This window comes from Mytilus californianus, unplaced genomic scaffold, assembly GCF_021869535.1.
Source record: "Mytilus californianus isolate M0D057914Y unplaced genomic scaffold, xbMytCali1.0.p SCAF_11, whole genome shotgun sequence".
NCBI classification, from domain to species: Eukaryota; Metazoa; Mollusca; class Bivalvia; order Mytilida; family Mytilidae; genus Mytilus; species Mytilus californianus.
Genome location: NW_026262593.1, coordinates 65,307,353 through 65,334,460, shown reverse-complemented (window position 1 = coordinate 65,334,460; position 27,108 = coordinate 65,307,353). Strand labels below are relative to the sequence as shown.

Here is a 27,108-nt window from a genome sequence, read left to right as displayed (position 1 = left end):
GAATACACTGTACCGAGGTAAGTAATTGCCAAATTGGTCTTATATTAACAGAGTGTTATTTCTTTATCAAAACCATTGATTAAAGGCAAATACGCGATTTTTTTTTTGTAATTTTTGTTATTTCGAAAATCGTATTTTCACCCCAAAATTCAAAAATCGATATTAGAACTTAAAACTTTAAGCTTGAACATGGAATACTTAAAATTTTGAATGCCTTTGCAGATATTTGAATACTTAATTCTCATCTTCGAAATTAAGTGCCGAGTTTTGTCACCATTTTCCGCAAAATAAATTTGACCCCTCTGTTCAATAACACGGTATTTCCCCATTTTCCCACTTTCCAATTTGGTAAGATTCTTTTAATCATATGTATTGGCTTTGCAAATGAATCACTGTCATTGGATAATTTAACATTTTTCCTATTTATCATATTTTATGATAAATTGGAGTTCAAACTTGTGTGCCGTTACTTTTGTTGACCATGTATTATTTAAAAACATACACAAAAACCGTTCATAGTTGGTGTAATTTGCTCGTCTTTCCCTATATTGTAGTTTATTATATCTATACAAGTACATATCTTATCTAAAATCGTTTGAACCTGTCTGCTGTTTAATCTGACTTTGAACATAGCTTTACAGGTGCTAAAGAATAAGTACATTGTTTTCATATTCAAGATGAACTTACTAATTATTTTTCTTGTAACATTTTGCAGATCTGAGTTAAGCGATACCGACAGTATCAACAGATTAGCTTTGCTTGAAGATGCCATGGTTAACTTACTACAAGCAAACTACCGATTGGAGACAAATATGATGCAAATACAGTCTGTACACAGCGAGATGCAACGGGAAAATTTACAACAGAAAGACGAAATCAGTCTCCTACGACAAGAAAATGAACGACTGTCTACCAGGGTTGTATTTCTCGAACAGGCAATACCTAGCCTAGTTACCGGACAACTAACGAATGGAACAAGTCAAAATAAACGTGTCTTGCCATTCACGACAAATCGTATGTATCTAAAACATTTTAACTATATTATGAGATTTTTTTTTATTAGTTTGTATACATTGAAAAGATCTAGGATACATAAAACCAGTTGTAATAAGTCAAATTCAGTTTGGTAGTTACATTTTAAAGAATAAATGTTTTGAAACTTAATTTAACACCGTAGTAAAATCTTAAAATATTGTTTTTCATCGGTACTAAAATTGATTCTGTTTTTGAAAAGTTAAAACATAACTAAACATATATGTAGAGTTGTGTTTACGCATGATCCTACACCCTGTCGATTTTGTTTACTTATATTATGGTAATGCACAAGGTCATGCGTTTCTCAGACCGTTAAGGACGTCTTTACACTAAATCTGTTGGATATGTCCTGATTGATACTTTAGTCTGGGAGAACATGATTTATTTATCTAGTTGTAATTGACTTTGAACTTAGTCTAGCTTTAAGTAACTGTGAGTACTCTTATATTGGTCATTTGTGTATATTGTTTTTATCTAAGGTTTTTATGCTCCGTATTGTAACTATTTAGTTAACTGATTATTACACTTTTATCTTATGTTGAGCTGTTACACCACTGTCTTATATTAGGTAGAGGATTGAGCACACAAACATGTTTAACCCAACCACTTTCTTATAATGCCTGGCCAAAGTCATTGGCCTGTAATTCAGTTTTTCATAAATTGAATTGTTATAAAGTAGACCGTTAGTTTTCTCATTTGATTCGTTTCACATTTTCAATTTCGATGCCTTTTATAGCTGACTATACGGTATGTTTTTTTCTCATTATTGAAGGCCGTTGATGTGATATGTTAAACTGTGTGGTATCTTGGCGGTTTCAGTTATCCCTTTCATGTATTATTGACCATATGTGTAGCTATCATCAGGCTTTGGAAAACAGGGTCAACAGGTATAGGCATATTACTGAATATGATTGAAGTACGGTTGTTATAATATTGTATAAAATTGAGAATGGAAATGGGGAATATGTTAAAGAGACAACAACCCGAACAAAGAGCAGACAACAGCCGAAGGCCACCAATGGGTCTTCAGCTGGCCTCCTTAATAAAATTGTGTACAAGTTCAGTGAAAATGGACGTCACACTAAACCCCGAAACATATAAATGAACTAAAATTAAAAAACCATACAAGACTAACAAAGGCCAGAGGCTCCTGACTTGGGACAGGCGCAAAAATGCGGCGGGGTCAAACATGTTTTGTGAGATCTTAACCCTCCCCCTATACCTCTAGCCAATGTAGAATAAAGAAACACATAGCAATACGCACAGTAAAACTCAGTTCAAAAGAAGTCCGAGTCCGATTTCAGAATACATGTTTATATGGTATTGTTTTACCCATCATGGTTATCGTTTTATGCTTAAAATTTTACAGTTCATCTTTTATGTTGTTTTATAGCAGTGAATGTTGCTTTCCATGCAAATGTGAACGGCAATATTGGTTTAAATGACAACGAGGTTATTCGTTTCGACAGAGTGAACACTAATTTAGAAAGTGCCTACGACGGGAACACTGGATTATTCCAAGCACCAACACCAGGATATTATGTATTTTTCGTCCATTTTCTTGTGCTGGCACAAAAAAGACTCGAAGCACAAATAGTTAAAAACGGTAACTTAATTCAAAACCTGTTTGCTGGTACCCAGGATGTAGGAAATGGACCGGGCTCGAACTTAGCAATTGTTAGACTTGTCCAGGGGGATAGAGTTTGGGTAAAAGTTCACGACAAATACCACGATACAGGAGACATTCTGGATGGACCATGGTGTACATTTTCTGGGTTCCTTCTTTATCCTGAAGTTTAATAAAGTTTTCGAATTATAGCAATTCGTCGTATTTCAATATAAGACACTGTTAGTTTAAATGGTTTTGCAATTACTTGGATCTTTTTCATCTTGTGCAGTTACAAACATTTAAAAAGAGGCAAAAGATACTAAAGGGACATGCAAACTCATAAGTCAAAAATAAACTGACAACGTCATTAGGGGGGGGGGCGGTTGAACTCAGGTGCTCCGGAAGCGTAAGCAGATTTTGCTCCACATGTTGCACCCGTTACGACAACTGTCCAAAAGAGACCAAAGTGTCGTATAGAAGTGAAACAACTTAAAGAGAGTCTATAGAATATACTTAAGAAAGATAAACGTTTTTACATATTTCCTTCAAATCAAAATGATATTCAGTGCTACACATGTGGCACCCGTTACGAACAAAGCAAAATTAAATAAAGAAATTTACATAAAAAAAACAATGTATCCAGTGCTGATAGCAACAAATACTATCATTTCAAAAAATGATTGTAAAGTTTGATAAATGATAATCCGAAATTCTGAACAGCTCCCATTTGAATAGTTGATTCCTGTTTACACCTTCAAAATGAAAGATAAGAACGTAACATTAAAGGTGAATTATTGAGATCACGACAAAATAAACGGAATGTCGACAGAAACATCTTGTTAAACCTTATCCTGTATCTGTTTCACTCACAGCGTCAAAATGAGAAAGTTGTTAAAAAACTTTTCGAAATTCAAAGATATAAATAAGAAGATGTGGTAAGATTGCCAATGAGACAACTCTCCAAAAGAGACCCAAAAAGACGTATAGAAGTTAACAATTAAAAAGTCTACATGATATACTTAATAAAGATAAACCTTTTTACATATTTCCTTCAAATCAAAATATTATTCAGTGCTATACATTGCTGTTGAAAATATTGCATGTTTTTGTCAAATTATGCATAAAAATGAATTAATTTGTATCTGAAAGACAATATATAGAAATACTTCAAATAAGATATAAGTTCTGGATAAGTATAGCCTGCTTATACATTTTAGATTGATTCTCAAAATTGGCCAAGATTTGTCAAAATTGAAGTTTTGAACCTGTTATAGTTATCTATAATTTGATCAATTTAATGTTAAGAAGTACAATAAAGTGCTGTTAAATAAATTCATTGGAAATTGGCCCTACCTCATTTCTTTTTGACTCGGACAGTTTTCATTATAAGTTGATATCACTATCAAAATAAAGTTATAAGTGTGTATTTTTTATGAAATCATCTAGTATAATCCAGATTCCTCCTAGTACAAATCTGGTTATCTAAATAGTAGAAATTGGAATGACGATTTGTACAGGATTTCAATTGTCAACAAGTCTCAATTGGTAATGTTGAAACAGAATCAGAATCAGAATTCAAATTTCTACTTTAATAGAAATTGAAATTACATCTATACTAGGAAGATTAATTCTGGATCCTACATAATTCCGATTTGTACGTAACATATTGAAAATAATTCAAGTCTGAGAAAATTATCGGTTTTCATCAAATTTAACTACAAGTCAAACAGTTCCTACATGAAGATCTCTATAAATTGACATACGCATATAGTATGGACCTCGTCTATTATTCAAGATGATACATAAGTTGTTCTCTAGAAAATTGAAAAAAAGACAAGATATGGTATACATAACGCCTATATACATTTAACACAACCTGAAGAAAAGGAGCAGTTCTTTTATTGCTTGTTTTCATCTCAAAGTCACAATAGACCAAGACGGCATAATGGAGCCAAAGCCCACACCTTACTCATTGTACATTAGACCTTTGCACGGATATTGCAAATCTACATTCTATACTATATAATGCGTTTCCCTTTTAGTATTGAATATCAAAAAGCTTAGTCGTTCTTAAATCAAAACAATATACAGTAACTTTAATTTGGTTATTCCATTCTAAGAAAGTTTACGAACGTCCTCACGAATTGGTTGACCGTTTTGGAATATCTGACCATGGATGCGTTCCAATTGTCTTAACCACGTGTTGCTCACTCTGCGGTTTCATGTTGTAATGTACTATTATATTATTTATTTATGCATTTCTCTGTGCTGAGTGTTCTTTTGTTGGTACTGTATTCCTGTCACGTAGTGTTGTCATTTTAGCGGTATTTTTAACATTGCCATATAAGTGGGAGGTTTGGCTAGCCATAAAACCAGGTTCAACCCATTATTTTTTCTTAAAATGTCCTGTACCAAGTCAGGAATATAGCAGTTGTTATCTACAGTAAGTTTCTATGTATGTTGGCCTTTGCTTTTGTTGTAGTTAAGTGTTTCTGTTGTTTCGTTGTTTTCCTCTTATAGTTGATGTGTTTCCCTCGGTTTTAGCTTGTTACCCGGATTTGTTTTTCCATAATCGAATTATGACTATTGAACAGCGGTATACTACTGTTGCCTTTATTTAGGTGTTCTATTTAGAGTTTTGTATATTGTTGTTTGTCTTTTCTCTGTTTTTCATTTTTCTTCGACTTTTGAGTTTGAATGCCCCATAGGTATCACCCGCTTTGTTTTTAGAATATGTTGAATGCATGGAATGAAATATCTAAAGAACATTTTTAACCAAAGATCATTTTTTTACGTAAGAACTTTTTTTTTAATTTAAGTACGGGTAAGCTAATGTAAAGCCACTAACAGTGTCGAATAAATAAGCACAGTTTTATTTAAGTATTGTATTCGAGAAATGATGTTAAAGAAGTATATCGGTAGTATAGCAACAATGTTGTGAGGTAAAATGAAAATGTAAATACTTACAAGATCTTCTGTTACCTATTCTAACATCGGACTCGGTCTTCTTTTAAACTGAGTTTTACTGTGCGTATTGCTCTGTGTTTGTTTATTCTACATTGGATAGAGTAGAGGTATAGGGGAGGGTTGAGATCTCACAAAACATGTTTAACCCCGCCGCATTTTTGCGCCTGTCCCAAGTCAGGAACCTCTGGCCTTTGTTAGTATTGTATTTTTTTTTTATTTTGGTTCATTTATATGTTTCGGAGTTTAGTGTGATGTCCATTTTCTCTGAACTAGTACACATTTTTGTTTAGGGGCCAGCTGAAGCCCGCCTCCGGGTGCGGTATTTTCTCGCTGTGTTGAAGACCCATTGGTGGCCATGGGCTGTTTTCTGCTCTTTGGTCTGGTTGTTGTCTTTTTTACACATTCCCCTTTTCCATTCTCAATTTTATGGTTAGTAAATTATTGCTTGTCCAATTGCAAATACCTATTTCATGTACACTTAGATACTTAGAAACTCGAGAACAAATTAAACAATCAGTAAGTAAGCAAGGAATATAGACCTAGATGAAAACAGGAACTTCAAAACAGAGGGGACATGTATGTTGGTTAAGAGAAAAAGTTACTCAAAGTTTTTGCAAGATTTTTTGGTGCAGGAAACTCATATGAAAATAGCTACTCTCTATGATCCTCTATTACAAGAAAACGAAAGACCACTATGATGTCGATGGTAAACTTGACAAAAGGACCGTGACATTTCGACTTTATATATCTTATCTTTCTATATTGAAATTGCAAGAGATGTGTAACATTGTCAATAAGTAGTGATACTATTAGGGTCACGTTGAACTGTCGTGGTAAAAAATCAAACACTGTACACATGCAAGCAATACCCATGCACATATCAATATGCAGATAAATACGTCGAGGCTAGACTTTCAATAAATCAGACTAACTTGCGTATTCATTTTGACGATCCTAAGTACATTGAAACTAAGCTTAGACATTCTGTGACATTGACTTATTAATACAAATTTAAGAAAATTAGGTTAATGGAATCCTTGTTATCGTCAGACGCATGTCAATTCTAGAATGTTTTAGGGCGGTAATTGGTTCGCTAAACCAAAACACCAAAAATCAAATCCTTTATCAATTTAAGAAATTAATCAAACAACTACTAGTACTTAAAGCTATCAATCAACCTTATTCCGATGTAGAATAACAGTTAGATCATTTGAACTAAAAGCGTGTATCAAATTTACAGTCTGGTGCCTAAAGAATTGATGAAATAACAACATCATAATTAAAACGGATTATGCTTATTATATTTATTTAGAGTATATATAAATACGAAGATGTGGTATGAGTGCAAATGAGACAACTCTCCATCCAAGTTACAATGCGTAAAAAGTAAATAATTATAGGTCAAAGTACGGCCTTCAACACGGAGCCTTGGCTCACACCGAACAGCAAGCTATAAAGGGCCCCATAAAGACGTGTGTAAAACAATTCAAACAGGAAAATCAACGGTCTATAAAAAAAAAACGAGAAACGAGAAACACTTATGAACCACACCAACAAACGACAACCACTGAACAACAGGCTCCTGACTTAGGACAAGCTGTATTTATAAAACGTTCAGACAATGACATCACATTGATGGTCATGTTACCAGGTTTTGTTTGTCTACTCTTTATTAGTTACCAGGTTTTCTTTGTCTAATCTTTATTAGTTACCAGGTATTCTTTGTCTACTCTTTATTAGTTACCAGGTTTTGTTTGTCTACTCTTTATTAGTTACCAGGTTTTGTTTGTCTACTCTTTAATAGTTACCAGGTTTTCTTTGTCTACTCTTTTTTAGTTTTTGGCGTAGTAATATTTTACGATGATTTTTTCTGGGCCACTTTTACCGGTGTGAAAGTTTTTTTATATGAAAAAAAAGGAAGATGTGGACTATACGTCAACATGGTCAATGTGACAACAACTCAACCTACCGACAAAAAAAATAAAAAAAAATATAGAGAGCAACATAGATCAGTCCGAAAACTTTGAATCGCATGTTTGCAGTTCTAATGACCATCTCTCGGTTTTAAGCCACATGTTATATTTTAGTACGTTTGATTCTATCTTTTGAAAATAAAGGATTTTCTTTATTTGACGTATAGTTGATTCAGTTGATGTCCAATGACAACTATTTACTGCAAAATAGGAAGAGAAATATTTTGTTCGACAATACCCGCGGAATCGAACGCACGAATTCCTGCAATCGAGACGATCAATTGAAGATAACTCTGTAGAAAAGGTCCAATACTGACATACATCATCCTTAGGTTCAATTTTGAAATGGAGATGGCAGTTTAAATTATCTTCCACATAAAATTTCAAAAAGTAAAATAATAAGCTATCGACGATACAAACCATAGCAATATCATATTTTGTATTTACTAAGTTTTCTAACAACAAAAATCCCGCTACAATTTTATGATAAAACTGTTCTGAAAGCATTAGACGTCACAGAACATCAAACTTTTTATTTTATATTCCGGTAAAAATCCTCATTTCCGGAATAAAGTGGTTTGAGTGTTAAGTAATGCGTTGATTATTGATTACTCGCTTGATCGATTACTTCCTGAATACTGAGGAATAGAAGATATATTTCCTTTAATTAGGAACGATTTGTTTTCATTTGGTCCGAACAATGTGCTTTTTTAGCCTTACATTAAGTATCAAGCCTGGATATAAATCCAACAAAATCAGTTTTCTGTATCAAATAAACACCAATTTCATTTATGGAATATTACCGATTAAAAGCTAACTCTACAAAGTGTCACAATGATTAAATATTTTAGCATTTATAGATTTGCTCGCAGTTTCCATTTTTGTTACAACATAATAATGATGGAAGACCTTGCGCTTGGTACAACTGTCGAAAATGAAAACCAGGAAAAAAACAGACAAAACCAAGAAAAAAACTAACAACAGACAAACCTACAAGCATACAAATAAAAACAAAAATAATAGAAATAAACCCAACACTGCTGTTTAATTTCTAATATAATTATAATATATTTTTTGCATATAACATGACTTTTAAGACTTGAAGTTTTTTTTTCTCTCTCTCACATTCCTAAATAGATTACACAAGCGTTGCTAAAGTAGCTTCATACAAAAATTGGTGCCTCAGTGGCCGAGTGGTCTAAATCGTTCGACCACTGTATCACAAGCCTGTGAACACTGAGGTTGTGAGTTTGAGTCCCGCACGTGGCAAGTGCGTTCGACACCAATTTTAATTGACTAGGATTGTTAGTTTTTCTACAATGTACCAAAGGTCGGTGGTTCTCTCCGGGCCCTCCGGCTTCATCCAGCAAAAAAAACTGGCCGCCATGAAATAGCCAACAGTGCTGAAAGTGGCGGTAAACACAACCGATCAATCAATTAATCTTACAAAGCTATAAAATAATGTTTATGATAAGGCATCGGTTTAGTCAAAAATCAAATTGATTGTATATTATGTAAAAACATTGCATTTGGGATAACAATTGTACTAACTTAATTAGAATAGCAACTAACCGCTGTTTTATTCTACCCCGCCCAACCCTCTTTGTAATTCTGTAACTCGGTGGTTGTTGTCGGTTGGTGTCTATTATTTTTGTTTTTCGCTTATTGTTTTAATATAAATCAGTCTTGTTTTTTCTCGTTCGAATTGTTTTTTTTTCTCACTTTTTTGTCATGTTTACATGTTAAAATACGGTATGGGTCTTGCTCATTGTTGAAAACCATACGGTGACATATATAGTTGCATTAATCTACGGCATTTGGTATCTGATGGATAGTTAGTTTTATCCTACAATCAGCTAACTATTGTACAAATAACAGGTACACAAATAAATTTTTGCTTTATTTGTACTTGTACAAAAAAAGTCTCCTGTTACCCTGCTTCCATGTTCAGCAAGCGGTAATATGGATATTTCTTTTTGCGTACCAGTTCATTTTGGGGTCCTCTTTGAAAAATTAGAGACAGTGATTTAGATTTTAATAACTAAAGTTTCAAGTGTTGGATGTAAAATTCAGGATAAAAACAATATATGTACATTGTCTGAAATTATAAAAATTATTTGTACTCGCTACAAAACAGGGGAAAAGCTCGGCGAGCCTCGCTTTTCGTCCTGTTTCTAAAGCTCATACAAATAAATTTTATATTTTCAGACAATGTACATATATTGTATATATATCATACCTCATATTTGCTACAATGAAGTCAAAAAGCTGGGAAATGAACATATTTAGCTAAACGAGTAAGACTTAGTGTTAAAAGAAATATTTTTCACAATTGTCTATTCGCCAATAACCATGCAATTTGATTCTGTTATTACATACTTTTAACACAAGAAGTTTCCTTTTGGCAATTGTAGACTGGTTCTAAAAGCATGATAAGTTGAAAATCCTATACAGGCGTATTTACCATTTCTTAATGAAAAATAACTATTGATTTTCCATTTTTTTAACTTTAAGACTACACATATTACGCACGGATAAATTAGCTCTTTGCGCTAGCTCTTCGTTGTCGGTGAAAATGTGAAATAATTTGAACAAATGGATCTCTCATTACAGAGCCAATTACAGAATTGGCAAATAGATTATTAAAACTATTTGATTTAAAAAAAAATAACATAAGCAATATTGAAATGATCTTAGAATCCTTGAATGAAAATTTACCAATTTTTACCACTTTAATATTTTATCTTGTATAATATCAGGAATATTCCTGTCCTATATATATATATATAAGGCTTAAATATATGGAAGGCTTGAGCCAATGAGTCTAAATTAATAATTGTAACCCTCTTGACCTTGCAGTATGAGAATATCAGTTCGTCATTGAAGAATGCTTTATATACAAAGATTAGAAATTTACATGTAGTTCAGTAGTTGTCGTTGGTTCATGTCTGTCATATTTGTTTTTCGTTAATTGTTTTGTTATAAATTAGGCCGTTAGTTTTCTCAATTGAATTGTTTCATAATTTTCATGTCGGGACCTTTTATAGCCGACTATACGGTATGGGTTTTTCTCATTGTTGAAGGCCGTACAGTTGCCTATAATTGCTTACATCCACTCCACTTGAACTTTGTTGGATAGTTGTCTCATTGGCAATCATACCTCATCTCCTTATTCTTATATATGTACCCATTGATTTACAACTGAAATTGTTTGATTATCTTGTAGAACCTATTTAATGGTATGGATAAAGTAGAACCTATTTTATTGTATGGATCAGAAATATGGGATTTGAAAACATTGTTATGATTGAAAAAGTCTTTAAAAGATCATCTATACGATTTTGCAATAAAATTTCAAATGTGAGATCAAGTACTCCAAATTTTATGATATATTCCGTACTTTGACCTATAATTGTTAACTTTTTATACATTGTGACTTGAATGGAGAGTTGTCTCATTGGCACTCATACCACATCTTCTTATTTATATTAGCAGTTATATGTATAAGCTTATTTTTGAATTACATAGTGATAATATGAAGGATTGTTGATGTGGTTCATAGGTATTTCTCGTTTCTCGTTTTTTGTATAGATAAGACTGTTGGTTTACCTGTTTGAATTGTTTTACACTAGTCATTTTGGGGCCCTTTATAGCTTGCTGTTCGGTGTGAGCCAAGACTCCGTGTTGAATTCCGTACTTTGACCTATAATTGTTAACATTTTATACATTGTGACTTGGATGGAGAGTTGTCTCATTGGCACTCATACCACATCTTCTTATTTATATTACCAGTTCTATGTATAAGCTTATTTTTGAATAACATAGTGATAATATTTGTGAATTTAAATGGGTGTCATTTGAGAAATTTATATTAGACAACTCAGGATTAGGTTATATGTTTTCCAACCAATACATTGGTTATTTAACTATTAAACCTGACATTGTTATTAAACAGATTATTCAAGATCAGTTTCTTCAAAGTTGTTTAATAATATTGATAACTCATCTCGTGGCGAATATTATAAGTTATTCAAAGCTCATTTTGGTCTTGAATATTTTTTATTACGTCTTCCAGAGGATAAAAGAATCTGGATTTCGAAACTGAGAACATGCAATCTTAAAATTCCTACAGAAACTGGCAGATGGTACAACATAGCTAGAACCGATCGTCTATGTACCTCATGTAATGAATGTGTTGCTGATGAATATCATTATTCATATGTATGTAATAATACTACTATCACTGAACTTCGGAAGAAATATATTTCGAAATAGTATATAACATATACCCCTCTGTGCTGAAAATGCAAAAGATGCTGTCATTACGTCACTGTCAGTTACCTGATGACAGCATCTTTTGCATTTTCAGCACAGAGGGGAATGTTATATACTAGGAATTTTAAGATTGCATGTTCTTAGTTTCGAAATTTGTCTATATTTATAAAGAAACTATCTACTCTCATCTAGAAAGATGCATGTACACGGCCGTCACTCGGCTAACCGAGAGATTGGTCGGTTAATCTATATTGAGTATGCGGCTATATCGGCGGTTGGTCTGTTAATTGGGTTGGCTAAAGTCTGTTAATCAGGTGTTATCGAGAAAATACTTGCAAGTTCAGTATGTTTCATTGTATAACTTTTTAAATATATTTTTTATCATAAAAATTATTCATGTCTGACAAAACAATTCAATGTACTGGAATCCAGTGGTGTAATTATTTTTTTTTCTAGCTTCGATAAACAATCAATAAAATGAAAAGGCGGGTTACTCACCAATAAATTTATACACATTTTACACACACAAAATGTACACAAAATGACAACCTGGCTGAATTTACTTGCATGCAATATTTTGAACATCGAAAAAAGACAGGCATTATGTTTGTTAACCATATCAATATCATTGTGTGAAAAATCTACACGAAAATCTGTATTTTGGTGATATTAATCAATTTTTATTAAAAAACTGGTCTGTTAATGGGTCGGATGTATAAATCCCCGTCTGTTATTTGGTCTGTTAAGAGTTATGAATGGCAATGAATTCTGTTTCGTTGTTATGAATGACACCAAATTGTCATCTACATTGGTAACCAGTATATACATCATTTTTATAGTTCGTTCTTATGTTGTACTGTTATACCACTGTCCCAGGTTAGGGGAGGGTTGGGATCCTGCTAACATGTTTAACCCCGCCACATTATGTTTGTATGTGCCTGTCCCAAGTAAGGAGCCTGTAAATCAGTGGTTGTCGTTTGTTTATGTGTTACATATTTGTTTTTCGTTCATTTTTTTTATATATAAATAAGTCCGTTAGTTTTCTCGTTTGAATAGTTTTACATTGTCATTTCGGGGCCTTTTATAGCTGACTATGCGGTATGGGCTTTGCTCATTGTTGAAGGCCGTACGGTGACCTATAGTTGTTAATTTCTGTGTCATTTTGGTCTCTTGTGGAGAGTTGTCTCATTGGCAATCATACCACATCTGCTTTTTTTAAATCAGAGATAAACGTCGTAATGTAACTAAACATCAGTAAGTGAAATATATTGGGATGCTAAAATATAAAGAATAGAGAAAGAATAATGAGAAAAATAAATAAAATTTAGAGAAAAGTGACATAACAATTTAAAGAATACAGAAATAAACAACACCCCCAATCCGGACCCTCATGGTATACACGAGAATCTGGATGGAGACGCAGAATATAGAATAATAGATAAGGACAGCAGAGAGTGATGCATTGCTAAAAAAGAGAGAAAAATAACAATTGTTTAAGAATACAGACATGAAACACCCCTTTTTACTATTTAGACCCTCCAAGATGATTGTTAAAACAATTTTGGCATTTATTCCACATCTCCTTATTTTTAAATTAATAGTATCATGGAAGTAATATTTAAAAGGAATAACAACTTCGTCACTTCAAAGGTTTCATCTGCGTTACCGCCCATCTTTCGATAACTCGTTAATTGGTTTAATATCTGGCATGGAAGTTGATTCTCCGCATATGATCGATCAAATCACTGACACTTTTCGGTCATTTTCGTGTTCACGGAAAACTACGAACATACAAGTTTTTGTCGTATATACGTGCGAAGTAACCCGAATAGTCCATTCGTTACATTCCGTTGATGTACGTTGCCGAATATAGTCATTCGTTCAATTTTTATTTTAGTCCAATTTTCCTGGCAAGGATTTGTATATCCTTGTTAGTTCGATCTTAATAGTACCGACAGCTATCTCATATGAAATTGGAGAACAAGGCTGGGTCATTTTCAATTTTAATATTTACAGACAGTTAAAAAGCCATTTCCGTAAGTTAAGAAGATGATTGTACAAAAAATACGTTTGGACCCCCCTTTTATTAAATACGAATAATCTAAGTCTTTCGTGTATTAGTCAATTAAAATATTCACAATTCTAAACGGTTCTATCCTTTAATTTATAGTTCTTGATACATACACAAATTCGTGTAAAAATGAATTTGCCGTAAGACAGATAGCGTCAAGCTCATTTTGTCGGTTTGTTTTAATTTTTGCTGTAGCTTGTTATATTAATACAAGTATTCCACAATAAACACTTTTGATAAAAAATATATGTTTACGAACATATTATCCCTATTTTAGCTGTCCAGTTTCAATAATGTAACTCAATGACATTTATGACATATACATACATTCAGAATACTTCTCGATAAACTTTGCACATTTCAACAGTAAAAAAATCTATGTCTACATTTGTCTACATTATTTTGTTAAACATCATGTGAAACCTGATCGATTCATCGGTATTTAACTGTTTTACTCGGGATCCGCTTTTAACCGGAAAATACTTTTAGAACAGTTTAAAACAAACGGTAAAAAGCAAAAATATGCTAAATTAAATACAATTTTCCATGCTAAACTGTTGAAGGTTGAACAATTCTCGTCCGTTTTTCAAGTTTTTTACATCATACGACTTCTTTCTGAAGGTAGAGGTTTTATATGATACAGCGCCACCTTCTTAATAATAAACCTCGGATTTCACACAGGTGCTTTATAATTACCGGACTCGATAAAATCACGTGACTGATAAGAAATTCCAGATGCCATTTTACAACCGCGGTATCACAGATAGTAACCAAAGGGGTCTTGCCGCTGAGACTATAATTGGATATAATCATATGACTTTAGTACAGAGCTCTGCAGGCTGTTAATACATGCTAATTAGTCGTTGTTATTCCTTTTAAATATTACTTCCATGATAGTATAGACAAGGAATTGTATTTTTAAAAGGAATGGAAACGCGGCCGACTTCAAAGAAAATTGTATGATGCATCTCTGACTTGGGTGGTGTGTTAATTACATCCCGTCGCTCTAACTGGCTCATTACTTATCTGGCAGTAGTTATCGAACTTGGTCATTTAATCATGAAATGAAACAAGGAATTGTCTATTTAGATATACAATTCCTTAAATGAAATAAACAAAAAATACAACCTTAAACAAAGTTACTTCTGAAAAACAGTTTTTTTCTTGTACCTCCTCTTGATATTTCACGAAGGTATGCAACAATTAAGAATAATTAATAGATGAAATCTGACATTATACGAGTTTTTAAAAAGATTTAAGATAATGCAAAAAGTTAAAAAAACAACTTTTCAATTTTGAAATATGACTGGTATAGAAAAGTATAAAGGAAGAAGTACGTGAACAGATGTAGTATTTTGTGTGCGATGTAGTATTTTGTCTAGATAAAAGAACTTAGATAATATAGGTGTTATAATAAACACCGGTATGGGATATCCAATTTGCAGGTATAATCTATCATGTATCATTGATAAGCTAATTTTTGTCGTATATATATTTAAGCAGGAACAGTGTATACTAACTATATGCTGTCCCTGATTTAAGGTGTCAAAAAGAAATCACGCCGAGCTCACCTGTTAAAGCTAAATTATGCCGAGATTTAATAATTTTTTTTAATTAGAAACAGTTAAAACTTTCCCACATTCGCTTATTATTCATTTTAACACCGAAGGAATTTTTTTTTGCGACCTCTAGACTACTGCTCTGCGAGAAAAAAGGAAGGAACTGTTTTACTGTTAAGCGTATGGTAATTTGCGGCAACGCTTAATAATGGCAAACTGCAATACCAAACAACGATTTAGTATAAAAAAAATAGTATTTGACAAAAAAATAAATGAATAAAATCGTATATAAAACGGCACAATCAATCCCAATCGGAAGTCTTATATATATTTCTTGCCTGTAATTTCCGACTTCGTCGGTGTGGAACTTGACTGAACAAAATGGCGTCAATGTGAACTATAAACATGGGATTTTGAAAAATCATAGCAAATTCGTTTTTATCACCATTTTCATAAAACCAACACTATGTGATAGAAAAAAGATTAAGCTTTTAAGTTGTATGTCAATGTCACATCTATTTCAAGTAGTTATTTAACCCTTACAAAAATACGAAGTGTCGATGTATTTATTGACGCACTACTTCAAATTTTCAACATGTTTCGAAATAAAATCATTTACATTGTACCAATTACATTTAGCATTCGTAATTTAGACCAAACTCAGACTGTAGGAAAATATTCCTTCTTTAAAATGATATCTCATTTTCTCACTTTGTTCTTTCTACTTTCCAATATTTAAAAGAAATCGTAGTACACTCCCAGATTGATAGACATATTTTGTCAGAATAAAGAAATTCAAAACTGAAATTCCGAAAAATCGTAGAAAATTCAGAAATTTTACCAGAAACTTAAAAAAAGGGCAAAATGATAGAATAAGGTTTCAGCTTCATAATGATATCAACTGTTTTGTTTTGCACTTCGTCCCAGCAGGCACTCAACGTTGAATAAACGTTGAAATGAGGTTGAAATGGTGATCAACGTGTATTCAACGTTGAAACAACGTTACATTTTCAACGTTGAGTAATAAACAAATATTCAACGTTGAATTAACGTTGATCATTTCAACGTTGAAATCGGAACGTTGATTCAACATTGAATAAACGTTAACTTATTTACTTATGGTAGGCCTATATGAGGCCTATATAAAAAAAATCATTAACTGAAGGCAATACATGCATGAACGTAGCAGTATATATTTATAAAGAAAAGAATAAGATAGAGTTTCGGTTTTCACAAAAATATCATGATAAAATGAGATCTCAAATAAAAATTCTGTGTTTGTGGGAGGAGGTAAATCGTTTGATACTGATCGAATTTCTAGGTAAAAAGAAATAGAATGCATTAATTTCATTTCACATAATATGAATGAATATTTTGAACATGTTAAGGAATTTAAAATAGTTGATTATTACCAAAATTGTGATTTTTTTTTTAATTCATATTTTCGCGGGATTTGAACAGGAAGTTAGATTGCCCATGCGCAATATTTAAACCCGCATCTTTCCTGTTTTGAAAAAGATAGAACAACAAAGAACGAAGTCGAGGAGAATCTTTCCGTTTATCAACCATGGTAAGTAGATATTTCTATGTGGTCATCACGGTTTTTATATACATGTATGAATTGTATTTAGAAACTCTGAATTTGTATCAATATATTGCACAATTAGAGAAAAATATAACGTCAACATTGTATCCCTGAGAACAGATCAGAACACATGGAAGGGCCATAGTGAATATATCATCTGACATATACAATTTTCTCCAGTTATACTATTTTTAAAAGCATTTAATGTGGAAAGCATTTTTATTTTCATTGAGACATTAATATGGTTGAAGATTTTAATTAAAAGGGGAGGGAAGGGGGGGGGGTATACGCAAGGGTTTACATAATTTACGGTGATCAGATAAATTTCCAAATATGTATACTATATATATATGTGTCTTTGTTTAGTTTAACTTTACGGCTTGGTAAACTACATACTTTTTGAAGATTATAAACAATCAATTTCGACTAGACAACAAAGTATTGAACGATCATGTGATGGAAAAATCATACTATTTTTACTTGTACAATAACATTATATAATTCAACAAAATTGTATTATTTCACGCTATGAGAGGATAACTATAGAATTTTCATTGATAACTTTTGACCTAATTAACCTTTCTACAAAGTATTCTATTTTTAAAACAAGTCAGTCTGACCCTTATCTGATCTTCAGGTGATCTCTGACTCTGTGTAATACGAGAAATGAGGTTAACATTCAATTTGCATCTCCATGTGCGCACTTTCAATTTTGACTACTCTTAAATCAACATGACCACACATCAATACAAAAAGACGCCACAACTTTAAAGAAAACAATAACAAGGAAAGGTCTTTTATTTTTCTTAGTTAACTAATTGCTAAAAGTTTCTAATGTATGTAATAATGACATTATTACATGCATTAGAAACTTTTAGCTATAAGTTAACTAAGAAAAATAATAGAATTTTCACCTGCTAGCCAAACACAAATTCAACAATATGTATTCGACAAAGACAATTATTTATGTGAAGGGTAGACTATAATATTACACATACATGTATAACACACTAAAAAGAATAAGCTGAATTTAGTATTAAGGACATGCGTTTAGCATGATTGAGAACATACATGTACAAAGTAAATACTATCATTTAAAATTCATTATATTTCCTTTTCATAAAACATTATCATGTAATGTTTCTTACTGTATGTGTATTGAACCTTGCGCTGAATGCTAGCAGTCCATTATCGTAAACATGTATTATTTTTTTTCACAGAATCTTGTCAAACAAATCAATGGCTGAAATGCATCAAGTGGAACAAAATCAAAATTCAGTTTTGGGAATTCCAGTCTATAAAATCATTGAAGGTAGGTTTTTTGTCTGTATATATCATTTGTGTTCAAAGTTTAATCTTGTTCATTCTATTTTTGTTAACCTTACAATCCATATTATGTTTCAGTGTTTGTCTTATATACAGTATTCTAGTAAAGCTCTTTATTTCATGTTAATAGACTTGTGCAGTCATCAATAAAAAAACGTCATGGGTCAATTTTTCATGGTAATCAATTACAAAGTCAAACCTGCAATCTTACAAATCTCGAGTAGATGCTTCTTCATTAACAAAAACTACTAATAGTAAACATTAATGAATATATTTTTTTGTATTAATGATTACCTTATTACAATATGTGTTTTGTTGTTATGGTTTTATTTTTCATTGCTTCTAGAAACATATTGAAAGTGGCTCAAATTTAGAGTATCTTTTCAGGACATACAATTTATATTTATTATCATCTTATCTTTTCCAGAGGTTAAATATACTGCAAAAGTATAAAGATGTCACTGAGAAACACATATCTGATAAAGATCCCTCCTGCTTGAACTTGAAGTCTGCCTCAGAAAGATCTCGAAGTGGTGGAAGAAAGTTGACATGCAAAAAGAGACAAAGATAGCAAATGAATTTATAAAATAAATTTTGTATCAAAAGAAATATCATTGTATTACTAAATTTGATATTGCTCCTTAGTAAATTTGTATTCATTTAATTGTTTATACCAATTATAGGTGTGAGGGTAATATATATATTTACACGTATATACAATCAAGGACAATTGGTTTTTTGTGGAGAGTTGTCTGATTTAATAGCAGTCATGCAGCATCTTCATATTTTCAGAAGTATTGCTATCATCCTGAAAACAAGTTGGATCTAATAATGTCTTCACTCTTCTTGGGATATACTACTTTTAAGAAGGGCTTAACATTGGTCAGTCGTTTAATATTTAAAGGACTATTTGTTTAGAACTATTCAACATCATCTTTCTGTTTGGTGATGCTTTCTGTGGTGGGAATAAAGTGTATGTCATAATTTTTATTCAAATTCATTGAATGATTTGTATTTTTATAGCTATTCACAACAAGAAAAACTACAAGTAAGAATATATCAAAAAATGGTAGGTGTCCACTTGTATATCAATTTAGATAATTATGTTTAGTTATCTTGAAATACAATTGGACACACACAATCATTTCAGCTATTCCTTCATGTAGTTTTTCTTGTTCCTAATAGATAAATACACATTTTTCAATAAATTTAACATTTAAATACGAGAGACACAGAAGCCAACAGGATCTTAAGATATGACATTTATGGTCTAGATTATTGACTGTACAAGCACGGAATGTTGTATCAGTAACAATTGATGTATTTATTTAGATGTCAATTTAACTTAGCTGTCTTGGTGAGAGAGAAAAAACCTGTACAGCCAGGCTGCCTGTCTACATCTAACAACAGCACAAAAATTGGAAAGCAGGTATAAATGTGTATGTAGCTTTATACTAAATTTTATTAATAAACTTTCAACTACTATTCAACCTTAAATCATCGTTGAATGGAAATTGGAACCTCAACGTTGAAATTTCAACGTTAATTCAAATTTTCAAAATCAAACATAAATTTGACATTGTTTCAACGTTGAGAAACAACCTTGTTTCAACGTTGGATCAACGTTGAGTGCCTGCTGGGGTAGTTGTCGAGCTTTTAGAAAAAAATCAAAACACAGTACTTTTTGTTTTGTAATCCGGATGAAACTCGCTCAAGTTTCAAGACCAAGGTCTATTTTAATGAGAATTTTCATAATACAATATTACAAACGTATGTTTGATGAGGCATTAAAATGAGTCCTAAGGCCTTACATTTTTCATGGAATAAAAGTTTGTTCTTGATTTTGGGTTTTTCTCTCCTTTATATCTTCTCAAGCAAGATGACCCCGTGAATTAAAAAACCGATCTATATGACAGGAAATGGTCCTCCGTCATGATTCTTTATATTATTCATCATACTTCCGATTGAGACACACATGGATTATAGCTCTGCGGGTGCTCTGCGGGTATCCCGATTGATCTCGAGCCGCGTTTCCATTCCTTTTAAATATACAATTCCTTGGTATAGACAACGATATCTATATAGATGCTTTGCAATTTTTATACTGTATATCACTTTATGTTATTTGAGACTGGAGTCCGATAAACATTGGCCTCCTGTCAACCGCTGAATCTGATAGCTCAGTAAATATTGTAAAGTGCAAACAAAACAAAATTTCAGGGGGAGAGGGTGGTTGAAACAGTAACGGATTGCGATGTACTCAAATTGGTGACAAATGCTAGAATTTTACAAGCGCACAACTGCAGTTCTCCTCTGCACTTATGTAGAAAGGAACTAAACGGAATTAAATGAATTAAAACTTAAGATAATCAAATGTAGCTGCATTCGCTTCTTTCCATTTACTTCTTTAGAATGTTTTGTAAACAACATATGATCAAGTAATAGAACAAAAGAACTAATTGGATGATGCTGACGAATTAGGGTTAAACGTCCAGTGGCAAATATCATGTCCATATGAGAACGACAACACGTTATATGTACCCGGTGTTGTATAAGACAGACACTTTCAGTCGGATTTTTGAACGTGCTTCTTTAAACAGACACAAAAATCAAGGCTGATTGAAAACGTTAATAATAAATTCATGCATATTCCAGCGGCCAATCCATATCACGCTATATTGCAGTGACACACCTTTCAATAAAATGCAAAGAAAATCAAAATAAAAATGCTCTTACTACAAGGATACTGTTGCACCGTATTGTCATTTTTTTTTACTCAAGTACATCTCATTCTTAACTTTTTTAATGGGAAATTATAAAGGTAGCAAAACTATTGTCGTGGCTAAATAACTCTTAACTGACACAATTTTAATTGTCCAACCCATTAACAGACTTTATTCCCTTAATAGTCACTAAAACGTGGTATTACTCACGTTATATTACAAATATGAAATATTTACTAATGTCAATTTATTTTTTTGAACCAAAGTACTATTCTGTGTCCTTTAAATGATATCTAAAATTGTTTGTTTCGCCTTTTATTAAAACAATTGCTATGCGTATAGGCATAAATACCACATACTTGCGCGACGCCTTTTAGTTTTACTGAAGTTATCGCAGACTATGAAATGTTTTTACAGGTGGAAAATGTTCTATGATAGATATCATTTTGTCAGACACTTTTCTTTTTTTTAATTGGTTCTTATAATATGCCAAAAATCTGTATATTTAACAGAGTTGAACATTTAAAGTGTGCGTTTTACTCTTAACAGACGTATAACCGACCCGATTAACAGACCAACTGCCCATATAGCCGCATACTCAATATAGAGCAACCAACAATCAATCAATCTCGGTTAGCCGAGTGTCGGCCGTGATGTACCTTATAAGTTTTGTAATCTTTAGATAGTATAATTTTGTTATTAGTAATTTGTCCTCATGTTACACATATCTTGTGTCCGAGTTTAAATAAATAATTGAATTGTATACCTTCGAGAAATAACATAATTATGATATGTAAGTAAAAGCGCTGTAGCTTTGATGCCTCGTAAACATTCCTCCATACCATATCTTATTGCTTTCTGAATATTCTTAAACATATTTTAATTAACATAATTGTTATTTGTGTGATGCGGTATGTTTTCTCGGTAACGTTTACCCTCAAGGCTCCTTTTATTTTATTACAATCATAAATAATAAATCTCCTGTTCCTACATATCATTACATACACAACTCCTTGCAGATTAATTATTTGTCACAAATTTTTTAATGAAATATAATCAATTAACATAGTACAAGTAAACATCAACCTAAAATCAATATAAAAGTACATTTAGGTTCTTTATTAATTTATAATTATATTCTATATGATTTCATAATTCTACTGCAGATTTTGTTTCTTCAGAGTCTCTTCAAAATCAATGTCAATTAACTTGATATAAAGGAAATGAGTTTTATATAAAATGACAAGGCCATATCGCTTCTCTTACGTAAGATATTAAAAGAAAATTGTAACCGGGAGACTGGCTACTAGATTGATGATGATAACGAGCTGCAACCCACGACCTGTTGCAGACGTTGGCGATGCCAACATTAGACAAAGACTAAGACTTAGTCACTTGACTGTGAATACTCGCTTGAACTCCACTTGTAGAATTAGACACAAGTCATATGCAGTAGTTAACAATTTATTAATTCAGGATGGAATACATGTACTTTTACAATTGACAAATTGAGCGGATGTTGTCAGTACGAATGCCCGACTCTCACTGAAGTAAGAACTTCAGAAAACATATTTAAATCAAGAATTTACATGGTTACAATAATAGAAACGAGATTACCGAATGACAATGAAATAATACAATTAGCACTTGAAAGATTAACAAAAGAATATTACAAAAATCTGTCGTTTGAGTTTAAGGCTTAATAGCGCTAATTGAAATGACTAAATGATTATTTATTCTTTACATAAGAAAACTTTAGAACTATACAAAGCTGTGACTTTATCTATTATTTACAAATAGAATTATCTTGAAACAGATTTCCGACTTTGTAAAAATATACTGACACTTAATTGTTACTTATAACACAAAAAGCTTTATAAGGAAAAATCGTTACATGTTAATAAAATTACTTTGACGGACAAATATTGCAAATAAAATGATTGAGATAAAACGATAATAAGTATAACAATATAATGACATTTTATGACCGTTCAGTTTGTCTGTGAAAGTCCAAAGATATCAGATTTAAGAAAACTAATCCTTTTAAATTGTTTCAAATAAAGATGCACAATTTACACAAATTTTCCCTATCACAGATTCCCTCCCCTATGAAATCCAAAGCGTCCCCGCTTTGAGGTTAAATTAAAACTATCTCTTGCGATAATGTCTTTTTTCCCGAAAATGTTTGTTGCTATTTGCTGATGGATCGTTTGGCTGTTGCTGCATTAACTTTAATCGATTGTTTTCATCCGATAATATTTGAATAGTTTTATAAAGTTCATCACTACGACAAATGAGCCTGTCCTTTTCGTTTTTGTGTTTTTCTTCTTGTTCTGTAATCCATGTTTGAGTTTGCTTGTTGAGACCTGTTATTATGTTAACAAAATTTTCACTATCACTGAGTTTGGATTCAAGTTGAGAAATTTTGTCTGAATATTGTTGAATAGTTTTTGAATCTTGAATTGCTGAGTCTTCTATTTGCTTCTTTAAGCTTGTGTTTTCACGCTCGGAATCTGTTAGTTGATCTTGTAATTTTGTGATATCCTTTCTGTGTGCGACTTTACATTCACGCAGTTGACTTTTTATAGACTTTAGTTCGGAATGAAGTATGACAGAAACGTCTAAGCAATTTTGAAAAGCTGTAGATCTTATGCCAGAGAATGGCAACACGCGCATTGCATTTTTTCTTTCAAAATATTCGTTCAGTCTTTTATTATCACGTTGCTTTTTATGCTTTGATTTCTCCTGTATGATCTTTGAACAGATTGAAGATTTAATTGATTTACTCCAACATTGCCTTGAATAATGTCCGAATTTGTTGCATTTGTTACATTGTTTATCTATCGCTGAACATGTTCCAAAGCGATGATTTTGTAATCCACATCTGACACACATTAGATTTTGACAGGAATAAAATTTCCACGTTCTCCTTTGAGGTCGAAAACTATATTCCATCGCTGAATAAACTGAGATGATGGGAACTAGCGATCGAACTGTCACTTGCTGCTTGAGATACTGGTACCGTGTGTCGAACTAAAAAGTCGACACGCCTCTGGGTTTCCTCCACCATAAATGTAACCGGGAGACTGGCTACTAGATTGATGATGATAACGAGCTGCAACCCACGACCGGTTGCAGACGTTGGCGATGCCAACATTAGACAAAGACTAAGACTTAGTCACTTGACTATGAATACTCGCTTGAACTCCACTTGTAGAATTAGACACAAGTCATATGCAGTAGTTAACAATTTATTAATTCAGGATGGAATACATGTACTTTTACAATTGACAAATTGAGCGGATGTTGTCAGTACGAATGCCCGACTCTCACTGAAGTAAGAACTTCAGAAAACATATTTAAATCAAGAATTTACATGGTTACAATAATAGAAACGAGATTACCGAATGACAATGAAATAATACAATTAGCACTTGAAAGATTAACAAAAGAATATTACAAAAATCTGTCGTTTGAGTTTAAGGCTTAATAGCGCTAATTGAAATGACTAAATGATTATTTATTCTTTACATAAGAAAACTTAAGAACTATACAAAGCTGTGACTTTATCTATTATTTACAAATAGAATTATCTTGAAACAGATTTCCGACTTTGTAAAAATATACTGACACTTAATTGTTACTTATAACACAAAAAGCTTTATAAGGAAAAATCGTTACATGTTAATAAAATTACTTTGACGGACAAATATTGCAAATAAAATGATTGAGATAAAACGATAATAAGTATAACAATATAATGACATTTTATGACCGTTCAGTTTGTCTGTGAAAGTCCAAAGATATCAGATTTAAGAAAACTAATCCTTTTAAATTGTTTCAAATAAAGATGCACAATTTACACAAATTATCCCTATCACAAAATTATCAGTTATAAATTTTCCTCCTGAACGAAGGAGACGGTGCACGTTTTAATCATCTGATAATTTCTGATTTAGGCATATCCTTCCCTAGTGCCAGCATCACTCTCACATGTTTGATATTTTGCGTTTTCTTGTCGTTTTTCTTTTTTGTAGGGTTGTATATAACACTGCTGGTGGACTAGTAGTTTCTGAGGGTATCATCAGCTCAGTAGTCGGTACTTCGAAACTGCCATGATTTATAACATACTTTTCTAAACTTCTCCGCTGATATATTCTTAAATTATGACAAAACTAATGTTCCAACTCCATCAAACAAAGTCCTTAGATGGATTTGGCTATTGTTTTTCTTATATAAATGTGGAGATGTGGTATGATTGCCAATGAGATAACTATCCACCAGAGTTCAAATGGAATTGATGAAAGATATATTCAGGTCCCTTTTGGTCATACAACCCAACGTTTTTCTGTACTTAATATCCATCCTTCGCTTTTAAAGTTTTGGCTTTGAGATTTCGTGATGAAGGCGAGTCTAGAAAAGCGCTACAGACGAATAATATTTATAATTTATTTTCATATTTTTGTATGTCTTTGTCTTGTTTGTTGTTTTTCTTTTATATTATTAATGTTTGAATTCATTTCACGAAGATTTTTTTGTACTTTTGCGTTCTGATAAAATTAGGCGGAAGCTACCCAGGAGACATTGGAAACTCAGTCGAAGAGAAGCCGACAATGACATGGTCAAAACGATTCCATAAGACTCTTCATAGAAAACTAGAGACTGAGCAACACGAACCCAACCCAAAAACCGGGGTTGATCACAAGTGCCCCGGATCCTGCAGCGCTCCGCGTGGTGAACTTGTCAAAAGAATATCAGAATACATTACAGCATCGATTGTTGATAATAAGATTCTTTGCATTCGGTATCCAGGACGGATTTTCACTAGGGTATCAATTCGGAAGAAAATAAACACACTAGTGTAAAGAAGAAATATTTTATTTGGCCTTTTTAAATATTTTGATTCGAGCGTTTCTAATTCATGAGTCTTTTGAAGATGAAACGCGTGTCTGGCGTAAGAAATTTTATTTTAAGAAAATGATCGAAATAAATTGAAATATTGATTGCGATTGCGCAACGTTGTGTTGCTGATGACTCCGGCCAAAATTGATGGAAAACGTTTGGCAATCAAATTTGCTTTTCATATCATACAGTATTGCATACGAACAAGATTTATTTAGTTTGTATACATTTTTCATTGTTTTATCTATAACACACCCCACTACAACGGTACATGTAGATAAATAAAGTGCATTATATGCCTTGTTATCTCGCAAACAATATTGATATTCATTAAAGCAATTCGAAATACGGGAGGAAATTACCGGTATCTGTCATTAGGCGACATAACGTTTACAAAACGCATTAACTTCAATCTAGACCAAAATACTTTAAGAGAAGAGTCTTCAAATCTAAATGCTTAAATAAAGTTTTCAACCTTAAAAATACACAAGTGAACCTGAATTTTTTTAATTTTTTTACAAAATCAGAAAACATTAATAAAAATAGGAAAAAGAAGTGTTTTATCATGAAACACATACTTTGTCTTTACTAAGGTGTTAAAAAAGTACAAACAATGAAATACGACCAGCTTTCCCTGAATACGGTCATTTTCAAAACCACTTTCACTTTTTACTTTTTTACTAAAGAATCTAGACTCAGCAAGATGTTGCACATGGTTTACGTATATAAAAAACATTGCAAAGGAAGCAAATGTAAATTTTAAACATATTGAGGAGTGTAAGAATCTAAACCAAATAAAAACACTTAAAACTGAATTAAAAGTTAAACTCCTTAATCATTATGAAAAATTATATAAACATAAATTTGAGAAAATAGATAATAGCAGTAAACTTCTATTATATAAAACATTAAAACAAAGTAATAAAATAGAAACATATCTGAATTTTAATATTTTTGAAAATAGACGTAATATCACTAAATTAAGATTAAAACAGGTAGAAAGCATAGGTTCCTTTATTTAAAAGTCATTGGCACTAAGGATAGGGGACTCATAATCAAATTTTGAACTATTTTCATTAGTTT

General features: G+C 32.1%; 1 long non-coding RNA gene across 1 annotated transcript; it reads left to right on the top strand.

Moving 5' to 3' along the window:
- The first annotated feature begins 16,416 nt into the window (after positions 1–16,416).
- LOC127720541 (uncharacterized) lies at positions 16,417–19,758 on the top strand. Its single transcript, XR_007990843.1, has 3 exons — positions 16,417–17,059; positions 18,295–18,386; positions 18,828–19,758. It is a non-coding gene; the product is annotated as an uncharacterized LOC127720541 (long non-coding RNA).
- The last annotated feature ends 7,350 nt before the right edge of the window (positions 19,759–27,108 follow it).